Below are 26,866 nucleotides of genomic sequence, written 5' to 3'. Positions count from 1 at the left end.
ATTATCCTGAATTGCTCAAATCTCCCTAGGAAGAAGTATTATAACATTTACCAATGTTTAGGAGTTAATAGTTTGAATCCAAACATATATTAGTCCTACAATGAAGTAACATAGTTTTAAAGTTTCTGTGCTCTTAATAAATCCATAAGCTCCATTTGTCAAGCTGTGTGTGAAGCATTGGAGCTCTACCAGTGCAGGTTGACTCGTATGAACCTACTACTGCAAGTTAAGAAGCAACTGTAGTATGACTGATACTTTTTAATGTCTTGGCCACCTTAGAAGTGCAGAGTAAAGTCATGTCGGACTTAATAATCTGATGTGATTGACAAGCCCTGCTCTTGTGCGATTGAAAAGCCCTGTTCTTGTGTTATTGGCTGCACAAGAGATGGTGGAATTCACAAGCAAGAAGTTGTGAAATGTAAAATTCCTGAACACAGTCAGACAAGTTCCCTTCTGGGAACCATGTCTGTTGCTTGTTAATAAAGACAACACTTTTCAAATTTGATCCTCAGAATAGAGAAATATATTAAATTATCTTAGGACTGATCTAATGTGCCAACATATATCATCTTGGGGTTATTTTAATGAAGATGATGCAGGATGAAAAACAGAATTTATGCTTACCTGATAAATTTCTTTCTTTTGCGATGTACCGAGTCCATGGATTCATCCTAACTTGTGGGATATTGTCCTTCCTGACAGGAAGTAGCAAAGAGAGCACCACAGCAGAGCTGTCTATATAGCTCCCCCCTTAACTCCACCCCCCAGTCATTCGACCGAAGGCCACGGAAGAAAACGAGAAACTCTAAGGTGCATAGGTGACTGAAGTTTACATAAAAAATACTATCTGTCTTGAATAGACAGGGCGGGCCGTGGACTTGGTACATCACAAAAGAAAGATATTTATCAGGTAAGCATAAATTCTGTTTTCTTTTGCAAGATGTATCGAGTCCACGGATTCATCCTAACTTGTGGGATACCAATACCAAAGCTTTAGGACACGGATGAAGGGAGGGACAAGACAGGAACCTAAACGGAAGGCACCACTGCTTGCAAAACCCTTCTCCCAAAAATAGCATCCGAAGAAGCAAAAGTATCAAATTTGGAAAATTTGGAAAAGGTAGGAAGCGAAGATCAAGTCGCAGCCTTACAAATCTGTTCAACAGAAGCATCATTTTTAAAAGCCCATGTGGAAGCCACCGCTCTAGAGGAGTGAGCTGTAATTCTTTCAGGAGGCTGCTGTCCAGCAGTTTCATAAGCCAAACGGATGATGCTTTTCAGCCAAAAGGAAAGAGAGGTAACCGTAGCCTTTTGACCTCTACGCTTTCCAGCATAGACAACAATCAAAGAAGATGATTGGCGAAAATCTTTGGTTGCCTGCAAATAAAACTTCAAGGCACAAACCACGTCCAAGTTGTGCAACAGACGGTCCTTCTTAGAAGAAGGATTAGGACACAGAGAAGGAACAACAATTTCCTGATTGATATTCCTGTTAGAAACAACCTTAGGGAGGAACCCAGGTTTGATACGCAAAACCACCTTATCAGCATGGAAAACAAGATACGGCCAGTCACATTGTAATGCAGATAGTTCAGAAACTCTTCAAGCTGAAGAGATAGCAACTAGAAACAGAACTTTCCAAGATAGAAGCTTAATATCTATTGAACGCATGGGTTCAAACGGAACCCCCTGAAGAACTTTAAGAACTAAATTGAGACTCCATGGCGGAGCAACAGGTTTAAACACAGGCTTAATTCTAACTAAAGCCTGACAAAAAGCCCAAACATCTGGGAAATCTGCCTGACGCTTGTGCAACAGAATAGACAAAGCAGATATCTGTCCCTTTAAGGAACTAGCGGACAATCCTTTCTCCAATCCTTCTGGGAGAAAAGACAAAATCCTAGGAATCCTGATCTTACTCCATGAGTAGCCTTTGGATTCACACCAAAAAATATATTTACGCCATATCTTATGATAGATCTTCCTGGTGACAGGCTTTCGAGCCTGAATCAAGGTATCTATGACCGACTCAGAGAAACCCCGCTTTGATAAAATCAAGCATTCTAATTTCTCTGCAACTGACTGCTTGGAGATTGATTTGGATGCTTGAATGGACCTTGAATCAAAAGGTCCCGTCTCAGTGGCAGAGTCCATGGTGGCAGAGATGACATGTCCACCAGGTCTGCATATCAAGTCCTGCGTGGCCATGCAGGCGCTATCAAAATCCCCAAAGCTCTCTCCTGTTTGTTTCTGGCAATCAGGCGCGGAAGGAGAGGGAATGGTGGAAACACATAAGCCAGGTTGAACGACCAGGGTACTACTAGAGCATCTATCAGTACTGACTGAGGATCCCTTGACCTGGATCAGAAACGAGGAAGTTTGGCGAGACGCCATCAGATCCAATTCTGGTGTGCCCCATAGCTGAACCAGTTGAGCAAACACCTCCGGATGGAGCTCCCACTCCCCCGGATGAAAAGTCTGACGACTTAGAAAATCTGCCTCCCAGTTCTCCATTTCTGGGATATAGATCGCTGATAGATGGCAAGAGTGAGTTTCTGCCCATCTGATTATCCTGGAAACTTCTATCATCGCCAAGGCACTCCTTGTTCCCCCCTGATGTTTGATATAAGCTACAATCGTGATGTTGTCCAACTGAAACCTGATGAATTCGGCCGAAGCCAGCTGAGGCCACGCCTGAAGAGCATTGAATATCGCTCTTAATTCCAGAATATTTATCGGTAGGAGGGCCTCCTCCTGAGTCCACAAACCCTGTGCTTTCAGGGAATTCCAGACTGCACCCCAGCCCAGTAGGCTGGCGTCCATCGTCACAATAACCCACACTGGCCTGCGGAAACACATTCCCCTGGACAGGTGATCCTGTGACAACCACCAAAGAAGAGAGTCTTTGGTCTCTTGATCCAGATTTATCTGAGGAGATAAATCTGCATAATCCCCATTCCACTGTTTGAGCATGCATAGTTGCAGTGGTCTGAGATGCAAGCGAGCAAACGGAACTATGTCCATTGCCGCTACCATAAGTCCAATTACCTCCATACACTGAGCCTCTGGCAGCCGAGGAATGGAATGAAGAGCTCGGCAGGTGGTTAAAATCTTTGATTTCCTGACCTCCGTCAGAAATATTTTCATGTCCACCGAATCTATCAGAGTTCCCAGGAATGGAACTCTTGTGAGAGGAATAAGAGAACTCTTTTTCACGTTCACCTTCCACCCATAAGATCTTAGAAAGGCCAACACTAAGTCCGTGTGAGACTTAGCAAGTTGGAAAGTCGACGCTTGAATTAAGATGTCGTCTAGATAAGGCGCCACTGCTATGCCCGTAGGACCGCCAGAAGGGACCCTAGCACCTTTGTGAAGATTCTTGGCACTGTGACCAACCCAAAGGGAAGAGCCACAAACTGGTAATGCCTGTCCAGAAAGGCAAACCTGAGGAACTGGTGATGATCTTTGTGGATAGGAATGTGTAGATACGCATCCTTTAGAACCACGGTAGTCATATATTGACCCTCCTGGACCATTGGTAAAATAGTCCGAATAGTCTCCATCATGAAGGATGGAACTCTTAGGAATTGGTTTAGGATCTTGAGATCTAGAACTGGTCTGAAGGTTCCCTCTTTTGTGGGAACCACAAACAGATTGGAGTAGAAACCTTGCCCCTGTTCTGTTTTCGGAACTGGGCAGATCACTCCCATGGTAAAAAGGTCTTCTACACAGCGTAAGAACGCCTCTCTTTTTGTCTGGTTTACAGACAATTGAAAAAGATGGAACCTCCCCCTTGGAGGAGAATCTTTGAAATCTAGGAGATACCCCTGGGTTACAATTTCTATGGCCCAGGAGCCCTGAACGTCTCTTGCCCAGGCCTGAGCAAAGAGAGAAAGTCTGCCCCCTACTTGAACCGGTCCCGGATCGGGGGCTACCCCTTCCTGCTGTCTTAGTGGCAGCAGCAGGCTTTTTTGGCCTGTTTACCCTTGTTCCAAGCCTGGTTAGGTCTCCAGGTTGACTTGGATTGAGCAAAGTTCCCCTCTTGCTTTGAAGCAGGGGAAGAGGAAGCGGGACCACCCTTGAAGTTTCGAAAGGAACGAAAATTATTTTGTTTGGTCCTTGTCTTATTTGACTTATCTTGAGGGAGGGCATGACCCTTCCCTCCAGTGATGTCTGAAATGATCTCTTTCAGTTCAAGCCGGATAGGGTCTTACCTTTGAAAGGGATGGTCAAAAGCTTAGATTTAGAAGACACATCAGCTGACCAGGACTTAAGCCATAACGCTCTTCGTGCTAAAATGGCAAAACCTGAATTCTTTGCCGCTAACTTAGCAAGATGAAAAGCGGCGTCTGTAATAAAAGAATTAGTCAACTTAAGGGCCTTAATTCTGTCCAAAATATCATCTAGTGGGGTCTCCATCTGAAGAGCCTCTTCTAGAGCCTCAAACCAAAAAGCAGCTGCAGTGGTTACCGGAACAATGCACGCTATAGGTTGAAGAAGAAAACCCTGATGAACAAAAAATTTCTTTAGGAGACCCTCTAACTTTTTAACCATAGGATCAATGAAAGCACAACTGTCTTCAATAGGTATAGTTGTACTCTTAGCCAGAGTAGAAATAGCTCCCTCCACCTTAGGGACTGTCTGCCATGAGTCCTTTATGGTGTCAGAAATGGGGAACATTTTCTTAAAAACAGGAGGGGGAGCGAACGGAATACCTGGTCTATCCCACTCCTTAGTAACAATGTCCGAAATCCTCTTAGGGACCGGAAAAACATCAGTGTAAACAGGAACCTCTAAATATTTGTCCATTTTACACAATTTCTCTGGTTCGACAATAGGGTCACAATCATCCAGAGTAGCTAAAACCTCCCTGAGCAATAAACGGAGGTGCTCTAGCTTAAATTTAAATGCCGTCATATCTGAATCTGTCTGAGGGAACATCTTTCCTGAATCAGAAATCTCTCCCTCAGACAGCAAATCCCTCATCCCTACCTCAGAATATTGTGAGGGAATATCGGATACGGCTACTAAAGCGTCAGAAGGCTCAGCATTTGTTCTTAACCCAGAGCTACTGTGCTTCCCTTGCAACCCTGGCAGTTTAGTTAAAACCTCTGTGAGGGTAGTATTCATAACTGAAGCCATATTTTGCAAGGTGAAAGAATTAGACGCACTAGAAGTACTTGGCGTCGCTTGTGCGGGCATAACTAGTTGTGACACTTGGGGAGAAATAGATGGCAAAACCTGATTTCCTTCTGTCTGAGAATCATTTAATGCCAAATTCTTATAAAAATCAATTCAAAATATGCTGTTTTACATATTAGTACAATTGGGACACATTCTTAGAAGGGGTTCCACAATGGCTTCTAAACAAATTGAACAATGAGTTTCCTCAGTATCAGACATGTTTAACAGGCTAGTAATGAAGCAAGCAAGCTTGGAAAACACTTTATTTAATGAAAAAAAACACATTTTGCAAAAACGGTATTGTACCTTTAAGAGAAAAAAAGGCATACACAAAACAGGTTAAAATTGCTTCAACAATTCCGAAATTTTAACAGTGTACCCACTAAGCTTTAGAAGGATTGCATCACAAGTAAAAAAGCAATAGACCCCCAAATGAAAAAAACAGATTGATAATTGTCTAAAACCGGTTAAAACCCCATAAAGCACCTTGCCACAGCTCTGCTGTGGCCTTACCTGCCCTTAGGAAGTGATAATATGGGGTTTAAAGCTTCAATTAGTCCCTCAGAAGACTATCAGGACCTCAGGAGAAGTTGCTTGCTGCTTGTTAATGTAGGCCCCGCCCACCTCCCTTGATGTTGCTGGTGCCTACACAAAACTAACAAACCCTGCCTGAAAGCCATGTGGGTTATAAACAACCCCAAAGAACCCTCAAGCAAATGTCCCATAAAACAGAAAACATTACTCCCAGACACAAATTCACATAACAAACTGAGTGCCCACAAAAAATTAACCCTTTATGCAAGCTAGTAAAAACCTCTGATAACACTAGGATTACTGCTTACCCTTCCCCAAATGGGGACACTGTCAGCCTTTCTGAGTTAACACAGTCTCAGATCATCGTCCTCCAGGCAGAAATCTTCATCTATGGCCTGCCTGAGAGTAAATAGTACAACACCGGTACCATTTAAAAATAACATACACTTGATTGAAGATAAAATAAAACTAACAGTTTAACACCTCTTACCCTTCCTGCTTAGAGCCAGCAAAGAGAATGACTGGGAGGTGGAGTTAAAAGGGGAGCTATATAGACAGCTCTGCTGTGGGGCTCTCTTTGCTACTTCCTGTCAGGAATTGACAATATTCCAAAGTTAGGATGAATCCGTGGACTCGGTACATCTTGCAAAAGAAATATATACATATGTGAGCATTTTTTAATAGCAATACACAATCACTATTTCACCTTCATATACATTTAAGGCAGTGGGAAACTACAAATAACAAAGTAATAATTTTACGAATTGTTAAAATGTTTTAATTGCTAAAATATTAAAAAGTTTTACACAATTAGGAATTCTGAACCATCTAAACTCATTCAGATGAGTGTGTGTATTCACCCTCATATCCTTGCAAACATTTCCAAAGAAATTTATATGAATTATTTCTTCAGATCTGAGAAAAACAGAATTTATGTTTACCTGATAAATTACTTTCTCCAACGGTGTGTCCGGTCCACGGCGTCATCCTTACTTGTGGGGATATTCTCTTCCCCAACAGGAAATGGCAAAGAGCCCAGCAAAGCTGGTCACATGATCCCTCCTAGGCTCCGCCTACCCCAGTCATTCGACCGACGTTAAGGAGGAATATTTGCATAGGAGAAACCATATGATACCGTGGTGACTGTAGTTAAAGAAAATAAAATATCAGACCTGATTAAAAAACCAGGGCGGGCCGTGGACCGGACACACCGTTGGAGAAAGTAATTTATCAGGTAAACATAAATTCTGTTTTCTCCAACATAGGTGTGTCCGGTCCACGGCGTCATCCTTACTTGTGGGAACCAATACCAAAGCTTTAGGACACGGATGAAGGGAGGGAGCAAATCAGGTCACCTAAATGGAAGGCACCACGGCTTGCAAAACCTTTCTCCCAAAAATAGCCTCAGAAGAAGCAAAAGTATCAAACTTGTAAAATTTGGTAAAAGTGTGCAGTGAAGACCAAGTCGCTGCCCTACATATCTGATCAACAGAAGCCTCGTTCTTGAAGGCCCATGTGGAAGCCACAGCCCTAGTGGAATGAGCTGTGATTCTTTCGGGAGGCTGCCGTCCGGCAGTCTCGTAAGCCAATCTGATGATGCTTTTAATCCAAAAAGAGAGAGAGGTAGAAGTTGCTTTTTGACCTCTCCTTTTACCGGAATAAACAACAAACAAGGAAGATGTTTGTCTAAAATCCTTTGTAGCATCTAAATAGAATTTTAGAGCGCGAACAACATCCAAATTGTGCAACAAACGTTCCTTCTTCGAAACTGGTTTCGGACACAGAGAAGGTACGATAATCTCCTGGTTAATGTTTTTGTTAGAAACAACTTTTGGAAGAAAACCAGGTTTAGTACGTAAAACCACCTTATCTGCATGGAACACCAGATAAGGAGGAGAACACTGCAGAGCAGATAATTCTGAAACTCTTCGAGCAGAAGAAATTGCAACCAAAAACAAAACTTTCCAAGATAATAACTTAATATCAACGGAATGTAAGGGTTCAAACGGAACCCCCTGAAGAACTGAAAGAACTAAATTGAGACTCCAAGGAGGAGTCAAAGGTTTGTAAACAGGCTTGATTCTGACTAGAGCCTGAACAAAGGCTTGAACATCTGGCACAGCTGCCAGCTTTTTTTGAAGTAACACAGACAAGGCAGAAATCTGTCCCTTCAGGGAACTTGCAGATAATCCTTTTTCCAATCCTTCTTGAAGGAAGGATAGAATCTTAGGAATCTTAACCTTGTCCCAAGGGAATCCTTTAGATTCACACCAACAGATATATTTTTTCCAAATTTTGTGGTAAATCTTTCTAGTTACAGGCTTTCTGGCCTGAACAAGAGTATCGATAACAGAATCTGAGAACCCTCGCTTCGATAAGATCAAGCGTTCAATCTCCAAGCAGTCAGCTGGAGTGAGACCAGATTCGGATGTTCGAACGGACCCTGAACAAGAAGGTCTCGTCTCAAAGGTAGCTTCCATGGTGGAGCCGATGACATATTCACCAGATCTGCATACCAAGTCCTGCGTGGCCACGCAGGAGCTATCAAGATCACCGACGCCCTCTCCTGATTGATCCTGGCTACCAGCCTGGGGATGAGAGGAAACGGCGGGAACACATAAGCTAGTTAAACACTAAAAAACTCTAAGCCATCTCCGTGGAGATGTTGCCTGTACAACGGCAAAGAGAATGACTGGGGTAGGCGGAGCCTAGGAGGGATCATGTGACCAGCTTTGCTGGGCTCTTTGCCATTTCCTGTTGGGGAAGAGAATATCCCCACAAGTAAGGATGACGCCGTGGACCGGACACACCTATGTTGGAGAAATATGTATTCAATATTAAAAAAAAATCCCTTTGCCTCATCCTGTGATGTGTGTAGAGATAACTAGCTTCTAGGCACACACCACAGACTCTCCACCTTTTTAATTTCAATCTTTCTTGAAAAATTTGAGACCTTAGAAAGGACATGCTTCTTTGATTTTATAATATATTCAAGTCTGAATAATCATTACTATATCTAGTTCAATATTTATCCCAATCCATGTACATAAACTGAATGAATAATAACCAGACTCCTGCTGAGCTACAAACTGTTCTTATATAAAATTTTAAAAAAGCACATACAGACATTACTGTTTGAGAAGATGGTAATTTATAGAATGTTTCCATATGTGTAAGGATGGATATTTGCAAATTATTATCATGACAATCATATTTATAAAGAGCCAACAGATTTCCAATAAAATTATGTGCATGATGAATAAGTAACATTTTCAAAAAGATACAAAAATAATAAAGGGTCAGAGGGCCCTGTCTATGAGTTTTCATCTGATGTTCACCTCCTATATGCAATCTAAAGGAATAGTGGATTTACAAGATTACAAGCTAAATAAATACAAGTAGAGCAGTAGAAACTTAAAGGACCAGTTAACACAGTAGAGTTGCATAATCAACAAATGCAAGATAACAAGACAATGCAATAGCACTTAGTCTGAACTTCAAATGAGCAGTAGATTTTTTTTCTGACAATTTTAAAAGTTATGTCTTTTTCCACTCCCCCTGTACCATGTGACAGCCATCAGCCAATCACAAATGCATACACGTACCATGTGACTGCCATCAGTCATTCACAAATGCATACACACTTATTCTTGCACATGCTCAGTAGGAGCTGGTGACTCAAAATTTTAAATATAAAAAGATTGTGCAGATTTTCTTAATGGAAGTAAATTGGAAAGTTGTTTAAAATGGCATGCTCTATCTGAATAATAAAAGTTTAATTTTGATTGAGTGTCCCTTTAAGTTCAGGAATCTAAGATAAGATCACATCTATGGCTCAGAACTGCCAGCATATCCATCATTTTGGAAATTCTCTTTAGCTCAATATGATTTGGGATACTCATTAGGCTTACTTAAAGGGACAGTCTACTCCAGAATTTTTACTGTTTAAAAAGATAATCATTTTATTATCCATTCCCCTGTTTTGTATAACCAACACGGTTATATTAATATACTTTTTACCTCTGTGATTAACTTGTATATAAACCTCTGCAGACTGCCCCCTTATTTCAGTTCTTTTGACAGCCTTGAATTTTAGCTAATCAGTGCTGACTCATAAATAACTCCACAGGAGTGCACACAGTGTTATCTATATGCACACATAAACTAGCGCTGTCTAGCAGTGAAAAACTGTAAAAATGTATTGAGATAAGAGGTGGCCTTCAAGGCTTTATAAATTAGCATATGAGCCTACCTAGGTTTAGCTTTCAACAAAGTATACAAAGAGTATAAAGCAGATTTGATGATACAAGTAAATTGGAAAGTTGTTTAAAATTGCATACCCTATCTGAATCCTGAAAGTTTAATTGACTAGACTGTCCCTTTAATGAATAATAGGTTGTCTAAGTGACAAAGTGTAACATTTTCCTAAAATTCTAACTTTTATTCCACCCTAGATTGAGCAAGTACGTAAACCTTAAAAATAAAAACTTTTGAAAGTTAAGGACTCCCATTTCATAAAAATTGTCATTAAATGATTGTGTTTTGCCAGTTTTATACCAGAAGGAGGGACTTAGCAAAACTTCACAGAAGGATAAAATACAAGGAGTAAAATACACCAATACATCCAAAACTGAGATTACATTGTACAATCATCTATCGCTTAACTGCGTGAATACGGAAAGCAATAATGTGTTGTCCTTCTGGGTGCACATCGTTCTGATGAAGATTCTACAGACACCTGCACTGCAGTGAGGAAAGGAGACTGCAGTCTCCTCCCCCATTGCCATCTGTAGCTGAAACATATCCATGGTACTACCAAGTGTGTGCATGGTAACTTCACAGGGAACAAGGAAATCTCTGCAGTTACAGAGTTTTCCTTCTTTCTAAAGTTGCCGTTGGTGGATAGCTTTAAAAGTCCATATAGCGAAAACACACAGAACAAGAAAGATGGCAATAATCTGAATGGTGGTGGGGAGGGGGGCTACGGCAGAATATCTCACCCTCTGATTTAATTAGAGGCGTATGAATCCCCTTATGTGAAAGATAGTTACAATCATCAATCTAAATCAGCACTGAAAACATAAAATACTTTTGATATATAATTACATTTGTGTATGATATATGATTCTAATAATTGTTACTGGTAAATACCCATATCACTTCGTTTCATCAGCTATAAAAAATGTATTTCCAGGACATACAAAGAATTACGATCTATCCCTCTACTTGTTCGTTTTTTCTGATGAATTACAACACATTAAAGCCCTAGACAAAAAGCATTTAGGTCCTGCCAACATATTGTTTATATCGCTTCTGAAGTGTAAAAAAATGCGGAGATGCCTAAGATGAAAGTAACTGCCAAGGATTAGTAGGAGTGTTCCTGTAACTTTTGGACTTAATAGGGTTACCAGATGGAAAATCTCTCACACATTCAACCTCTGAAAGTCTTGGAGTTTAGCCAAAGGGGGAAAAAAATGCTCGTATTCATTGATTATGATGCTGGGTTATTAAAGGGACAGTAAAGTCAAAATTACAAAATTATCATGATTTGGATAGAACATGTCAAACTTTCAAATTTTCTTTTATTATAAAATTTGTTTTGTTCTCTTGGTATCCTGTGTGAAGAGTAAACCCAGGTGGGCTCATAAGACTCCAGGAGAATGCACGTGTCCTTAGCAGTCTATGGCAGCAATATTTGTAACATTGTATAACATTTTTAAAAACAATGTTGCAAACAATATTTCCATAGACTGCTAAAGACACATGTACTCTCCTGAAGTTCTATGAGCCCAACTAAATTTACTCTTCAACAAATAATAAAAAGAGAACAAAGCAAATTTTATAAGCAAATTGGAAAGTTGTTTCAAATTACATGCTCCATCTAGACCATGAAAGTTTAACAACTTTACTGTCCCTTTAAGCCAAATCACTCTATTATAGTATCTATATGGCTATTCTAATAAAATTGTCATTTTGACACTGTGAATTCTGCAAAGTTGGAAGTATAATCTCTCTGTTATTTATTATAGTAAGCAAGATTTAGTGACCATTTTAATTTATTTTTCCATCGATTTGCTGTGAAGAATCTCTCCATAAAAATCTGACTTCAAAGTAGTTTTGCACATTGCAGGGAACTTCCTTCAACTGGGAGTTCAATACATTATTTTAGGTATCTTTGAACATTGTTGTGATTATTGTATATATTTTGCATAACTCACAAATGAATAGGTTCACTTCACTTCAAAACGTATAATTTGTGTAAGAACAGTAAACTCCTTATTCTGGAATTCCAATGGAAAGAACTACAATTCCTCATTCATGACATCTAGTAACCATCTAATTATTCACAAGGGGCATATTGCTTTCTCCTTAGCACATTTAGCGAAGACTGATAAGACTTCTCTTTTAATCTTGCCACATTTGATATATGAAAGCCCAAAAACTTTAGTATTAACAGCTCCAAAATTAATAATTAAAAACTGGATCAAGCCCAATTCAAAGACATTTAAATAACACCATGTTGTTTTAGAATCTACATGCTATATTCATTAGACACCTAACATGAAGAAAATTCTGCCTCTGAAATGGTGTAGACATTGCAAAGACATTTAAGAATTGTTAGCAGAATAACATATTGCTCTTAAAGGAAGTCAAACAGGAAATAAATTACATATATAATTATGTATTTGATGCAAAGATTAGACTAAAAATAGAATGCAGATGTGTGTTTTTTAAATTATATTAGTTGTTTAAATATTAAAGATATAAGTGTAAAAATGTAGTTTCTATGAAGGTCTTTAGTTTGTATAAAGTAATGGGTAAATACCATTTTGGATCCTAAGTTTTCCTGTTACCTATCTGTTTTGCTGAGTTAAGGGAAACAAGGATTGTTAAAGGGACACTGAACCCAAATTTTTTTCTTTCGTGATTCAGATAGAGCATGCAATTTTAAGCAACTTTCTAATTTACTCCTATTATCAATTTTTCTTCGTTCTCTTGCTATCTTTATTTGAAAAAGAAGGAATCTAAGCTATTTTTTGGTTCAGCCCTGGACAGCACTTGTTTATTTGTCGGTTAAATGAATCCACCAATCAGCAAGAAAAACCCAGGTTGTTCACCAAAAATGGGCCGGCATCTAAACTTACATTATTGCTTTTCAAATAAAGATACCAAGAGAATGAAGAAAATTTGATAATAGGAGTAAATTAGAAAGTTGCTTAAAATTGCATGCTTTATCTGAATCATGAAAGAAAACATTTGGGTTAGGGTCCCTTTAAAGTAACTATCTAACAGGGTTTCCACACAGTCTTGATTGCATACTCTCTTTTATACCTGTCCCTAATTGTCTTCAGTGAACTAAAAGATAAGGAGAAAACCTAGGTTTCAACATGGCGGTGTCCTTACTTACATAGGAAGTCAGTGGAATTGAGAAAACCAACAATATTCAGCGTTAAATGACAATATAGAGAGATAAAATAAATAATGAAAGTATACTACAAAGTGTTTTCCAACACATAATTAAACATTTTAAATTACAATATTAAACTGTTTAACTTCCCTTTTATATACCCCCAACTGTCCCGATTTTCGCGGGACAGTCCCGATTTTAAGGGTCTGTCCCGTTGTCCAGGGTTGCTTGCCATCTGTCCCGCATTGCCCCATGCATTTTTAAATTCTATTGGGCCCATACTTAGAAGCAGCTGGCTTTTCTCTCCCAGGGTTAGATACCTGTTAGATGCCCTGTGGAAAAGGAATGGTGTGTGGGAATTTTTTTTAAGCCCCATCCCTGCTCCTGCCCATCACATATCACACTTTTGCCGTGGGGGGTCCATCTTTTGAATTTTGAACTGTTGGGAGGTATGTATGTGGGCTAGCAAAAACATTAATTGGAATGGCACACATGGAGAACTTTTTGTAGCTGAGCACTCTACATACAATTATATGTGGCATATTAACATGACAAGAGGATGAAAGTAAATTGTGTGGTTTTTTTTAAATAAAATGTGATCACATGCACAACATAATTACATTTGAAATAAGCAATCTTTGAAAAAAAATGATATTTCAACATAACTTCAAAGATATCACATTTACTATAGATGTTGATAGATGTCTTACGCTTCAATGAACTGGCTCAAAAGAAAAACATACACTGGAGATGTCTCTAGACATTCTTAGTGAATCCAGTTCAGAGGCCTTGACAGATGTCATCATTTGGTTGGGCTTTATAATATGAAGGATTAACTTATAAAATTCAAAAACAGATATTTAAATGCATTCTTCCAATTTCAGGTAAATCAAGCATGTTCAGCAATCATACTCCCTTAAAAAAAAATAATATATATATATATATATATATATATATATATATATATATATATATATATATATATATATATATATATATATGTGTGTATGTATATATATATTATATAATAAATACATAAATGTATGAATTTTTTCCAGCTCACCATATGATATTCGGAAAAATTGACATATTCTTCTTATAAAATATTTGAATTACCATCTTTTTCAATGCACAATGAGAGAGGGCTCATTTTAATTTTTATTCAGATATTCTGCAGTATGCTGAGTGGTATTAAGGTATAAGTAATGGCTTATATCTGAATTACAGGCTTTTAAGCAACGTTAAGAGAAAAACATTGTAAAGGGATGTACTTGCGCGTTCTTTTTTTAGCAACTACTGCTTGCATGCATGTTAGAAAATAATTTGTCTTTACAATGTGTACCAGGAAATTTTGGAATCTTCAGAATGAGAAGCATTTTTTAATATTATACTTAATCTCTCAGCCTGTTATTTTTAAAGGTCAGATTAAAAGCAGTTTTGACAGTATTTTCAAGTTATGGTGCCCATACATTATTAATGGAAAAATGACTAAAATAAGAAAGGTGCACTAATTCGTCAAGTTACACCACTACCAAGTAGCATGGATTTTGTATATAAAGAGTTCTGTATTTAAAGGAACAAGTCATTTTTATATGTGCATAGTTTATAAAAGCAATAAACAGGACAGTCAACCTTACCTTGTATCTAAGCCTCTTGACTGCCCCTTATCACATGCCTATTTATTATCTATTGACTTACATTTTAGCCAATTAGTGCAGTGTCATCCATAACCCACAGGCGTGAGCACAGTGTTATCTATATGGCCCACATGAACTAGCTGTCTCCTGTTGCGAAAAGCTAATAAAAAAGCATGTGATAAGAGGCTGTGTGTAGTGGCTTAGAAACAGGCAGAAATTTAGAGGTTTAAATGTTATAAATATATTAATAGAACAATGTTGGTTGTGCAAAGCTGGAGAATGGGTAGTAAAGGCGTTATCTATCTTTTTAAACAATAACAATTTTGTTAAACATTTAAAGATGCCACTTTGCTAGGAAACCTTGTATTGCATTGGCTCCCGAGTACTGACTTATCTATTCAGCTGTAGCCATTTAGGAACATGTACAAACTAGATGTGCACAATCTTTACATTTGCACACTTCCTAAAGGGCACCAGCTTCCACTGAACATGTGCAAGAAATCGCCTATATGCATTTTGTGATTAGCTGATGGATGTCACATGATGCAGTGGGAGGTAAACTAGAGAAGAAATATCCTACTCATATGAAAGTCAAACTAACTAAGCATTTGTACATTGTCTTTTTATTGTGCATTTACTAATTATGTTTTTTTACTGTGTTTGGTGGTCCTTTAATGAGGCACCAAATGTGGACATACTAGTTAACTGCAAATATGTGGATATACAATGTATATATAAATATATATATATATATATATATATATATATATATATTATATATATGTATGAACAGAACAACATTGTCAATACTTTATTATAAAAAATATTTATAGTAAAATGTATTAGATTTTGCGTTGCATGAAGCATATGTATATATGCTTATGGATCAGTGTGGATAAAAATCAATTAAAAATAAAAATAAACAGATTTTTTTTTATTTAAATTAGATTTCATTTTATTAATTTAAATAGGATTTTTTTTTTACATAAAATATTTTTTTTTGAGAAAAAATGATTTATTTTTTTTAATGATGTAGCATGAGGCAGTGTATTAATGGATATGTTTATTTTTTATATTATTGTTTTTTAGGGGGAGGGTAAATTAATTCCATTAATTCATTTACAATGTCCTTTTCTCCCAGGTTTCTGTGATATTATATGGGGAATTTTACTGCCTGGAAGATATTTTCACATATTCTTGATTTTGTAGTTCTCAAAACTGTGAATTTGTGTCAGCATATATAACATGCCCCTTCTTCATAGCAAAGATGTTATTAAATGAACATGGAAATGAGAAACATAACCCCAAACTGGCTTCTGTTATAATATAGTCTTCATTCTCTTGGTATATTTTGTTGAAGTAGCAGCAATGCCCTACTGGGAGCTAGCTGTACACATTAGATGAGCTAATGACAAGAGGCATATATGTGCAGCCACCAATCAGTGCGTTGCTGCTCCTGAGCCTCCCTATGTATGCTTTTTAAACAAGGATACCAAGAGAATAAAGTCAAATTAGATAATAGAATTACATTTGATAGTTGTTTAAAACTGCAAGTTCTATCTGAATTATGAAAGTTTAACTTTATCTTTACTGTCCATTTAATCCCTATTATTCCCCGGCAATTCTATGTACATAGCATAAACCCCTTACTAAGTTTCAATGATTCACACCCCCTGCTAGCGGCTGCGAATGTGCAGGGGACGGCATTGCACAAACATTTCATAAGAAATGCTTCTTGTGCAATGTTAAATGCCGACAGTGTATGCAGTCGGCATTTAGCGATGTCGGGCGTACATGATTCGCTACAGCGAATCATGTCCGCCCGGCACTTGTTAAATCTACCCCAAACTCATTGTTTTAATTAGATAAAACCATTTACATTGTTATTATTAGGGTAATGATTATTATTCCCCTTAAAATAAAGTACAGCTGAAAACTTGATCAAATATAAATGATTTACCTATTAAACTGGAGATCACTTCCCAATAATTTCATTATTATCTATGTACTTCATTATAATGGTATATAACTCAATCATTAATGTTCTGATATAACTGGAAAAAAAATCTGAAAAGTTATTATTCTGAAACTGAAACCTTTACGTAGAAAAAGGGAAATTTATTCTTACCTGATAAATTTGTTTCTTTTACGATACAATGAGTCCACAGATTTCATCCTTACTTGTGGGATATCGCCTCCTGGTCAGCAGGAGGCAAAGAGCTCCACAACAGAGCTGTATAAATAGCTCCTCCATTCCCTCCCCACCCAGTCATTCGACCGAAGTTAGGAAGAGAAAGGAAAAGCTAAGGAGCAGAGGTGACTGAAGTTTAACAAAAAGAAAGACCTGTCTCATAACAACAGGGAGGGCCGTGGACTCATCGTATCGTAAAAGAAACAAATTTATCAGGTAAGAATAAATTTCCCTTTTCTTTTTACAAGATACGATGAGTCCACGGATTTCATCTTTACTTGTGGGATACAATACCAAAGCAATAGGACACGGATGAAACGGGAGGGACAAGACAGGGAACCTAAATGGAAGGCACCGCTGCTCGAAGAACCTTCCTCCAAAAAACAGCCTTGGATGAGGCAAAAGTATCAAATTTGTAAAATTTTGAAAAAGTGTGAAGAGAAGACCAAGTCGCAGCTTTGCAAATCTGTTCCACAGAAGCATCATGTTTAAATGCCCATGAGGAAGCCACAGCCCTAGTGGAATGAGCCGTAATACGTTCAGGAGGCTGCTGTCCAGCAGTCTCATATGCAACACGAATGATACTCTTCAGCCAAAAAGAAAGAGAGGTAGCCGTAGCTTTCTGACCCCTACGCTTCCCAGAAAAACAAACAAACAGGGAAGAAGAAAAAACTTCAAGGCACGAACCACATCCAAATTATGTAACAGTCGCTCCTTCTTAGAAGAAGGGTTAGGACATAAGGAAGGAACAACAATTTCCTGATTAATATTTTTATTTGAAACAACCTTAGGAAGAAAACCAGGTTTGGTACGCAACACTACCTTATCCGCATGAAAAATAAGATAAGGAGAATCACATTGTAATGCGGAAAGCTCAGAAACGGCAACCAAAAATAAAACTTTCCAAGACAATAACTTATTATCTATGGAATGCATAGGGTCAAATGGAACCCCTTGAAGAACATTAAGAACTAAATTCAGACTCCAAGGAGGAGCAATTGGTCTAAACACAGGCCGGATTCTAGTCAGAGCCTGACAAAAGGATTGAACACCTGGAACATCTGCCAGACGCCTGTGAAGCAAAATAGACAAAGCAGAAATCTGTCCCTTTAAGAAACTTGCTGACAACCCTTTCTCCAATCCTTCTTGGAAAAAAAGATAAAATCCTAGGAATCCTAACCCTACTCCACGAGTAGCCCTTGGAGTCGCACCAATAAAGATATTTACGCCATATCTTATGGTAAATTTTTCTAGTAACAGGCTTGCGTGGCTGAATCAATGTATCAATGACCGAATCAGAAAACCCTCGCTTAGATAAAATAAAGCGTTCAATCTCCAAGCAGTCAGCTGCAGAGAAATTAGATTTGGATGATGGTAGGGTCCCTGAATGAGAAGGTCCTGCCTCAATGGAAGCTTCCACGGTGGCAGAGATGACATGTCCACCAGATCGGCATACCACGTCCTGCAAGGCCAGAAAGGCAAACCTCAGGAACTTGTGATGATCTCTGTGGATAGGAATATGAAGATATGCATCCTTTAAATCTACGGTAGTCATAAATTGACCCTCCTGGATCAATGGAAGAATTGTCCGAATAGTCTCCATCTTGAAGGATGGAACTCTGAGAAACTTGTTTAGACTTTTGAGATCTAAAATGGGTCGGAACGTTCCCTCTTTTTTGGGAGCTACAAATAGATTTGAGTAAAACCCCTGCCCCTGTTCCTGTATTGGAACGGGGCAAATGACTCCCATGGAGGAGAGGTCTCTTACACAGCATAAGAATGCCTCTGTTTTTACCTGGTCTACAGACAATCGTGAAAAAAGAAACCTTCCTCTGGGGAAGGAATTTTTGAACTCCAACTGATATTCTTGAGACACGATATCTAGTGTCCAGAGATCCTGAACGTCTCTTATCCAAGCCTGGACAAAGAGAGAACGTCTGCCCCCTACTAGATCCGGTCCCGGATCGGGGGCCGCCCCTTCATGCTGTCTTGGTAGCAGCAGCAGGCTTCTTGGGTTGTTTATCCTTGTTCCAAGCCTGGTTGGGTCTCCAGGTGGACTTGGCTTGAGAAAATTCCCCTTCCTGTTTAGCAGAAGAGGGGATTCCCTTGAAATTTCGAAAGGAAGGAAAATTACTCTGTCGTCCCCTTTGCTTAGATGTTTTATCTTGAGGGAGGAGGTGACCCTTAACTCCCGTAATGTCAGAAATGATCTCCTTCAAGTCAGGCCCGAACAGGGTCTTTCCCTTGAAAGGAATAGCCAAGAGCTTAGATTTCGAGGACACATCCGCAGACCAAGACTTTAACCATAAGGCTCTTCGGGCTAAGATGGAGAATCCTGAATTCTTAGCCGCCAATTTGGTGATCTGAAAGGAGGCATCCGTAATAAAAGAATTAGCCAGCTTAAGGGCCTTGATTTTATCCTGTATTTCTTCTAAAGAAGTATCAGTCCTAAGAGACTCTTCTAGAGCGTCAAACCAAAAGGCAGCCGCAGTTGTGACTGTTACAATGTAGGCCGTCGGTTGCAATAAATACCCCTGGTGAACATATAGTTTTTTGAGAAGACCCTCCAACTTCTTATCCATGGGGTATTTGAAAGCACAACTGTCCTCAATAGGGATAGTCGTACGTTTAGCCAGGGTAGATATAGCTCCCTCCACCTTAGGGATCGTCGGCCAAGAATCCCGCACAGTGTCAGTTATAGGGAACATTTTCTTAAATATAGGAGAAGGGGAGAAGGGGATACCCGGTCTTTCCCATTCCCTAGCAATAATTTCCGAAATCCTTTTAGGAACCGTAAAAACATCAGAATAAGAAGGGACCTCCAAGTATCTGTCCATCTTACTCAATTTCTCTGGAGGGACCACAATAGAGTCACAGTCATCCAGAGCCACCAAAACCTCCCGTAGTAACAGACGGAGGTGTTCAAGCTTAAACCTGAAAGATATCACTTCCGAATCTGTCTGGGGCAATGCACTTCCTGAATCAGACAGTTCCCCCTCAGACAGAGCCTCCATACCCCCAATTCAGAGCCCTGGAAGGGTACATCAGAGATTGCCATCAAAGGCAGTCGCAGGGACCACCTGGGCCTCTTTCCTACTGCGTTTACCTTGCAAAGCTGGTAACTTAGATAAAACTTCTGAGAGAGTGGATGACATAACTGCAGCCATATCCTGCAAAGTGAATGAAGCAGACGCAGTGGAAGAACATGGCGTCGCTTGAGCGGGCGTTAAAGGCTGTGACGCTTGGGGGAACATTCCTTAGATACATCTTTATTAAAGAAAATCTGTTCTTTACACTGTAAGGCCCTATCAATACATGAGGGACAAAGCGTAACAGGGGATTCCACAATGGCATCTAAACACATAGAACATGTACTTTGTTCAATGTCATCCATGATAACATAAGCAAAGGCAAGCTTGGTCAAAAAACTGATAATATATTGTAAAAATCAGTCCGACGAACTTATAATAAAAATAATTTGGTGTACTGTGTCTTTAAGAAAAAAAACAACCTTCTGATTAAAGAATATATAAAAAGGCAGAGATAAAGCTGTTTATATTTATACCCTGCACGTGAGTCTTATAAAAATCTCACCAGTATTCCAGAGAAAACATAAAACAGTCACCCTGCCGCAGCTCCTACCTGTCCTACACATGACCAATCTGAACTCCTCTAGAGCGGCGACCCCAAGATCGCTTGTAAGATAGTACCTACCACAAGCGTGCTTAGGAGCCGTGAGAAGATGCTTGCAACCGCACTGCGGGACTAAGACCGCAAATTCTAAGCCCCGCCCCTCGTGGGCGGAAACATGCCACACAAACCCCAGGAAAAATAAAGTACAGTACCGCCATGTACTGGAGGTTAGAAACACTACCCCACTCCAGCACTACCCAGCGTCAGCCAGTCTATGATTATAATAAAGATAATAGAGCCAAGCCCGTTAAAACATAGGTACATACCCACATAATGTCCCAGCGCTTCTAGGCTAAATTTTACATGCCAGAGTGTCTGGATAATAAGCAGTATGTCGGTTCTCATTCTTCTTATCGCTAATAAGAACCTACATACTGTTCATAAAAGCCCTTAGGCTACCATTAACAAAGATAGAGTATAGTCGGTTCTGAGATATGCTGCAGAGCCACAGAGTAAAAGACTGTGCTTACTTCCATGCTGAGGAACAGCATGATATTCTCACAGTGTCAAGAGGTCCACTCTTCCTCCTGAGGTCCTGTGAAGGCAGAAGGGTCTTAGTTAACATTCTCTAAGACCATACACAGAAGAGCAGCACAATTATGGGAGGCGCAGTAAAGCTAAAACTCCACTAGTTCCCACAGCCAAAAAGACTATCACTCCAGAGGCTGTCCTATAGAAAAATAGTACACTTTGGCACCATTTAAAAATAAAAAACTCTTGATTGAAGAATCCAAACTAACACCTCACTTTACGTCTTCCTATCACTAATGCAGGCAAAGAGAATGACTGGGTTGGGAGGGAAGGGAGGAGCTATTTATGCAGCTCTGCTGTGGAGCTCTTTGCCTCCTCCTGCTGACCAGGAGGCAATATCCCACAAGTAAGGATGAAATCCGTGGACTCATCGTATCTTGTAAAAGAAACCATTATTTAAATCAGTGTTATTTGACTGGTGATTTATATCATGATTTTAATTGTGATTTAAGTCAAATATACCCTGACATGCATTCAAACACTTCACCTGCTTAGACAGCATATTCTATCAGGAATTACATATTGTTCTTAAGGAATACACGTCACTGCCGACACTGTTTGAATGATTATCTTTCAAATCAGAACCTTTTTTAAATTATCCTAAAAATAACTCTCAACACGTGACAGCTGTATCTGTATCACTTTGTCTAGCAAGTCAAAAAAAAAGTCACACAAATGTACAAAAATATACACAATAAATACATCCATCCATTGGAGGAAACCCTGATCTTTCCCACATTGTCTATTTCCTGGCACGCATAACCATTCATGGAAATAGCCATTCAAGTCATTCATGGAAAGCCAAGTTATTTTCACGCAACATTTAAATATTTCAACACAGTAGTGCAATTAATGACGAAAATAGCATTTATAGCATTATATATATATATATATATATATATATATATATATATATATATATATATATATATATACCTTCCTTGCTTCAGACTTGAGAAAGGAAGGAATTCTTCCGAAAGCTTGTCAACTCATAAATCTATAGTTAGTCCAATATAAAGTATCATTGCTCAATACAATACTCGTTTATATATATATATATATATATATATATATATATATATATATGTAAATCTTATTAAAATTTAACTTGCCTGTGTTTTAATTTCCTCTTACAAGATGTGTGGTACTACTGTAACATTACGTTTCACGCTCACTTGCCCTTAATCATATGATTAAAGGGACAGTCTACACTATTGTTTTAAAAGATAGATAATCCCTTTATTACCCATTCTCTAGTTTTGCATAACCAACACAGGTATATAAATACACGTTTTATCTCTTTGATTACCTTGTATCTAAGCTTCTGCAAACTGCCCCCTTATTTCAGTTCTTTTGACAGACTTGCATTTTAGCCAATCAGTACTGACTCCTAGGTAACTCCACGTGCGTGAGCACAGTGTTATCTATATGACACACATGAACTAACACCCTCTAGTGGTGAAAAACTGTCAAAATGCATTTAGAAAAGAGGCGGTCTTCAAGGTTTAAGAAATTAGCATATGAACCTTGTAGGTTTAGTTTTTAACTAAAAATACCAAGAGAACAAAGCAAAATCGGTGATAAAAGTAAATTGGAAAGTTGCATGCCCTATCTGAATCATGAAAGTTTAATTTGGAATAGACTGTCCCTTTAAGGGCAAGTGAGCCTGAAACGTCATGTTTTGTGCTTCCTGGGACCAATAAAGGCATATGAATTTCATTACTTTGATGGTGCTGCTGTATCTTTGTGGAGTTTGGTATATCTAGAACTGAGAATAGTGACTCTAAAAGCTTGCACATCTGTATTTTGCATTGGTGCTGGTGAGACTGTTTGTTTCTTTGACTACTGTAACGTTGTTTCTTCTCACATCTGTCTCACTATTTTCCTAAGGAGAACAATGGGAGGAGTGTGACAAAGCAGACTTCCCATAGGGGGCGCTTCCTAAAAATTAACAATAAAATAAAGAAAATAAACACACATCAGCCAATATAGAGTATTAGCACAAAATGTTTAATTAACCAATCATAGGATTGGACAGGGTTTATATAGCAAGTGTATAATTAATTATTGTATTGTATAGCCTGAAGAAACAGCCCTTAAGAGGCTGAGAAACGCGTTGCTCTGTTTTTAAATAAAGAATTATTATTATGATACACTTGCTACTTCTTGGAATCTTTTAATCTTGTGGAGTTGGGAGTGGACCCTGTTTGCAAGAGAGTGCAGTCTACTGGGCGGCTGAGAGGTCCCAGATTGCTCATACTGCACCTGGAGGCGCGCTACATATTGTAAGTGTTACCAATCATTATCACTCTGCCTGATTATGCTGTACTAGGCTATGGTAGCTCTGCCTTTATACTTCTAGGAACCAGTGATTCACCTGTGAACATCCTGACCGGGTGCCTGGTCTGTCTGTATACAGTGAGCTGGACCACTGCATTAGTTCCAGTCTGCTTCATTAGCACCATTGGGTGCCTGCTCTTTGTGAGTACCTCTATTTACTACACTGATAAATCTCTTGTTTGATGGTACTAGGCCATGTTGGCGCCTCTGTGTTTTCTCTTCTCCTGATCACTATTTTCCTACACTCCTCAGCCAACTGTAGTACCCAGCAGCCAGACATCAGTGACTGTAATACTACCAGCTGTGCAAAGTATATTGTGTACACCAGACATCAGTGACTATAATACCAGCTATGCACAGTATATTGTGTACACCAGACATCAGTGACTGTAATACCAGCTGTGCACAGTATATTGTGTACACAAACATCAGTGACTGTAATACTACCAGCTGTGCACAGCATATTGTGCACACCAGACATCAGTGACTGTAATGCTACCAGCTGTGCACAGTATATCGTGTACACCAAACATCAGTGACTGTAATACTACCAGCTGTGCACAGTATATTGTCTACACCAGACATCAGTGATTGTAATACTACCAGCTGTGCACAGTATATTGTGTACATCAGACATCACTGGCTGTAAAATAACTAACTGTGCTCTGTATATTGTGTACATCAGACATCACTGGCTGTAGTAGTACTAACTGTGCTCAGTGCATTGTGTACATCAGACGTCACTGGCTGTAATAGTACTAGCTGTGCTCTGTATATTGTGTACATCAGACATCACTGGCTGTAATGGTACTAGCTGTGCTCAGTGTATTGTGTACACCAGACATCAGTGACTGTAATACTACCAGCTGTGCTCTGTATATTGTATACACCAGACATCACTGGCTGTAAAACTACCAGCTGTGCTCTGTATATTGTGCACATCAGACATCACTGACTGTAATACTACCAGCTGTGCTCAGTATATTGTGTACATCAGACATCAATGACTGTAATACTACCAGCTGTGCTCAGTGTATTGTGTACATCAGACATCACTGACTGTAATAGTACTAACTGTGCTCTGTATATTGTGTACACCAGACATCAGTGACTGTAATAGTACTAGCTGTGCTCTGTGTATTGTGTACATCAGACATCACTGGCTGTAACAGTACTAGCTGTGCTCTGTATATTGTGTACATCAGACATCACTGGCTGTAACAGTACTAGCTGTGCTCTGTATATTGTGTACATCAGACATCACTGGCTGTAATAGTAGTAGCTATGCTCTGTATATTGTGTACATCAGACATCACTGGCTGTAATAGTATTAGCTGTGCTCTGTGTATTGTGTATATCAGACATCACTGACTGTAATAGTACTAGCTGTGCTCTGTATATTGTGTACATCAGACATCAGTGACTGTAATAGTACCAGCTGTGCTCTGTATATTGTGTACATCAGACATCACTGACTGTAATAGTACTAGCTGTGCTCTGTATATTGTGTACATCAGACATCACTGACTGTAATAGTACTAGCTGTGCTCTGTATATTGTGTACATCAGACATCACTGACTGTAATAGTACCAGCTGTGCTCTGTATATTGTGTACATCAGACATCACTGGCTGTAATAGTACTAGCTGTGCTCTGTATATTGTGAACATCAGACATCACTGGCTGTAATAGTACCAGCTGTGCTCTGTATATTGTGTACATCAGACATCAGTGACTGTAATAGTACTAGCTGTGCTCTGTATATTGTGTACATCAGACATCAGTGACTGTAATAGTACCAGCTGTGCTCTGTATATTGTGTACATCAGACATCAGTGACTGTAATAGTACTAACTGTGCTCTGTATATTGTGTACATCAGACATCACTGGCTGTAATAGTACTAACTGTGCTCTGTATATTGTGTACATCAGACATCACTGGCTGTAATAGTACTAGCTGTGCTCTGTATATTGTGTACATCAGACATCACTGTAATAGTACCAGCTGTGCTCTGTATATTGTGTACATCAGACATCACTGGCTGTAATAGTACTAGCTGTGCTCTGTATATTGTGTACATCAGACATCACTGGCTGTAATAGTACTAGCTGTGCTCTGTATATTGTGTACATCAGACATCAGTGACTGTAATAGTACTAGCTGTGCTCTGTGTATTGTGTACATCAGACATCACTGGCTGTAATAGTACTAGCTGTGCTCTGTATATTGTGTACATCAGACATCACTGGCTGTAATAGTACTAACTGTGCTCTGTATATTGTGTACATCAGACATCACTGGCTGTAATAGTACTAGCTGTGCTCTGTATATTGTGTATATCAGACATCACTGGCTGTAATAGTACTAGCTGTGCTCTGTATATTGTGTACATCAGACATCACTGGCTGTAATAGTACTAGCTGTGCTCTGTATATTGTGTACATCAGACATCACTGACTGTAATAGTACTAGCTGTGCTCTGTATATTGTGTACATCAGACATCACTGGCTGTAATAGTACTAGCTGTGCTCTGTATATTGTGTACATCAGACATCACTGACTGTAATAGTACTAGCTGTGCTCTGTATATTGTGTACATCAGACATCAGTGACTGTAATAGTACCAGCTGTGCTCTGTATATTGTGTACATCAGACATCACTGGCTGTAATAGTACTAGCTGTGCTCTGTATATTGTGTACATCAGACATCACTGGCTGTAACAGTACTAGCTGTGCTCTGTATATTGTGTACATCAGACATCACTGACTGTAATAGTACTAGCTGTGCTCTGTATATTGTGTACATCAGACATCACTGGCTGTAATACTACCAGCTGTGCTCTGTATATTGTGAACATCAGACATCACTGGCTGTAATAGTACTAGCTGTGCTCTGTATATTGTGTACATCAGACATCAGTGACTGTAATAGTACTAACTGTGCTCTGTATATTGTGTACATCAGACATCACTGGCTGTAATACTACCAGCTGTGCTCTGTATATTGTGAACATCAGACATCACTGGCTGTAATAGTACTAGCTGTGCTCTGTATATTGTGTACATCAGACATCAGTGACTGTAATAGTACTAGCTGTGCTCTGTATATTGTGTACATCAGACATCACTGGCTGTAACAGTACTAGCTGTGCTCTGTATATTGTGAACATCAGACATCACTGGCTGTAATAGTACTAGCTGTGCTCTGTATATTGTGTACATCAGACATCAGTGACTGTAATAGTACTAACTGTGCTCTGTATATTGTGTACATCAGACATCACTGGCTGTAATAGTACTAGCTGTGCTCTGTATATTGTGTACATCAGACATCACTGGCTGTA

At 39.1% G+C, this 26,866-nt stretch overlaps 1 protein-coding gene across 1 annotated transcript in view; it reads right to left on the bottom strand.

The window, feature by feature from the left end:
- Window positions 1–26,866, bottom strand: part of COMMD10 (COMM domain containing 10) — a 1,017,192-nt gene that overhangs the window by 622,145 nt on the left and 368,181 nt on the right. The gene's annotated exons all lie outside the window — the stretch shown is intronic.

This window comes from Bombina bombina, chromosome 2, assembly GCF_027579735.1.
Source record: "Bombina bombina isolate aBomBom1 chromosome 2, aBomBom1.pri, whole genome shotgun sequence".
In the NCBI taxonomy this organism is placed as follows: domain Eukaryota; kingdom Metazoa; phylum Chordata; class Amphibia; order Anura; family Bombinatoridae; genus Bombina; species Bombina bombina.
Note: the sequence above shows the minus strand (reverse complement) of the source record. Positions and strands in the feature narration are given on the sequence as shown.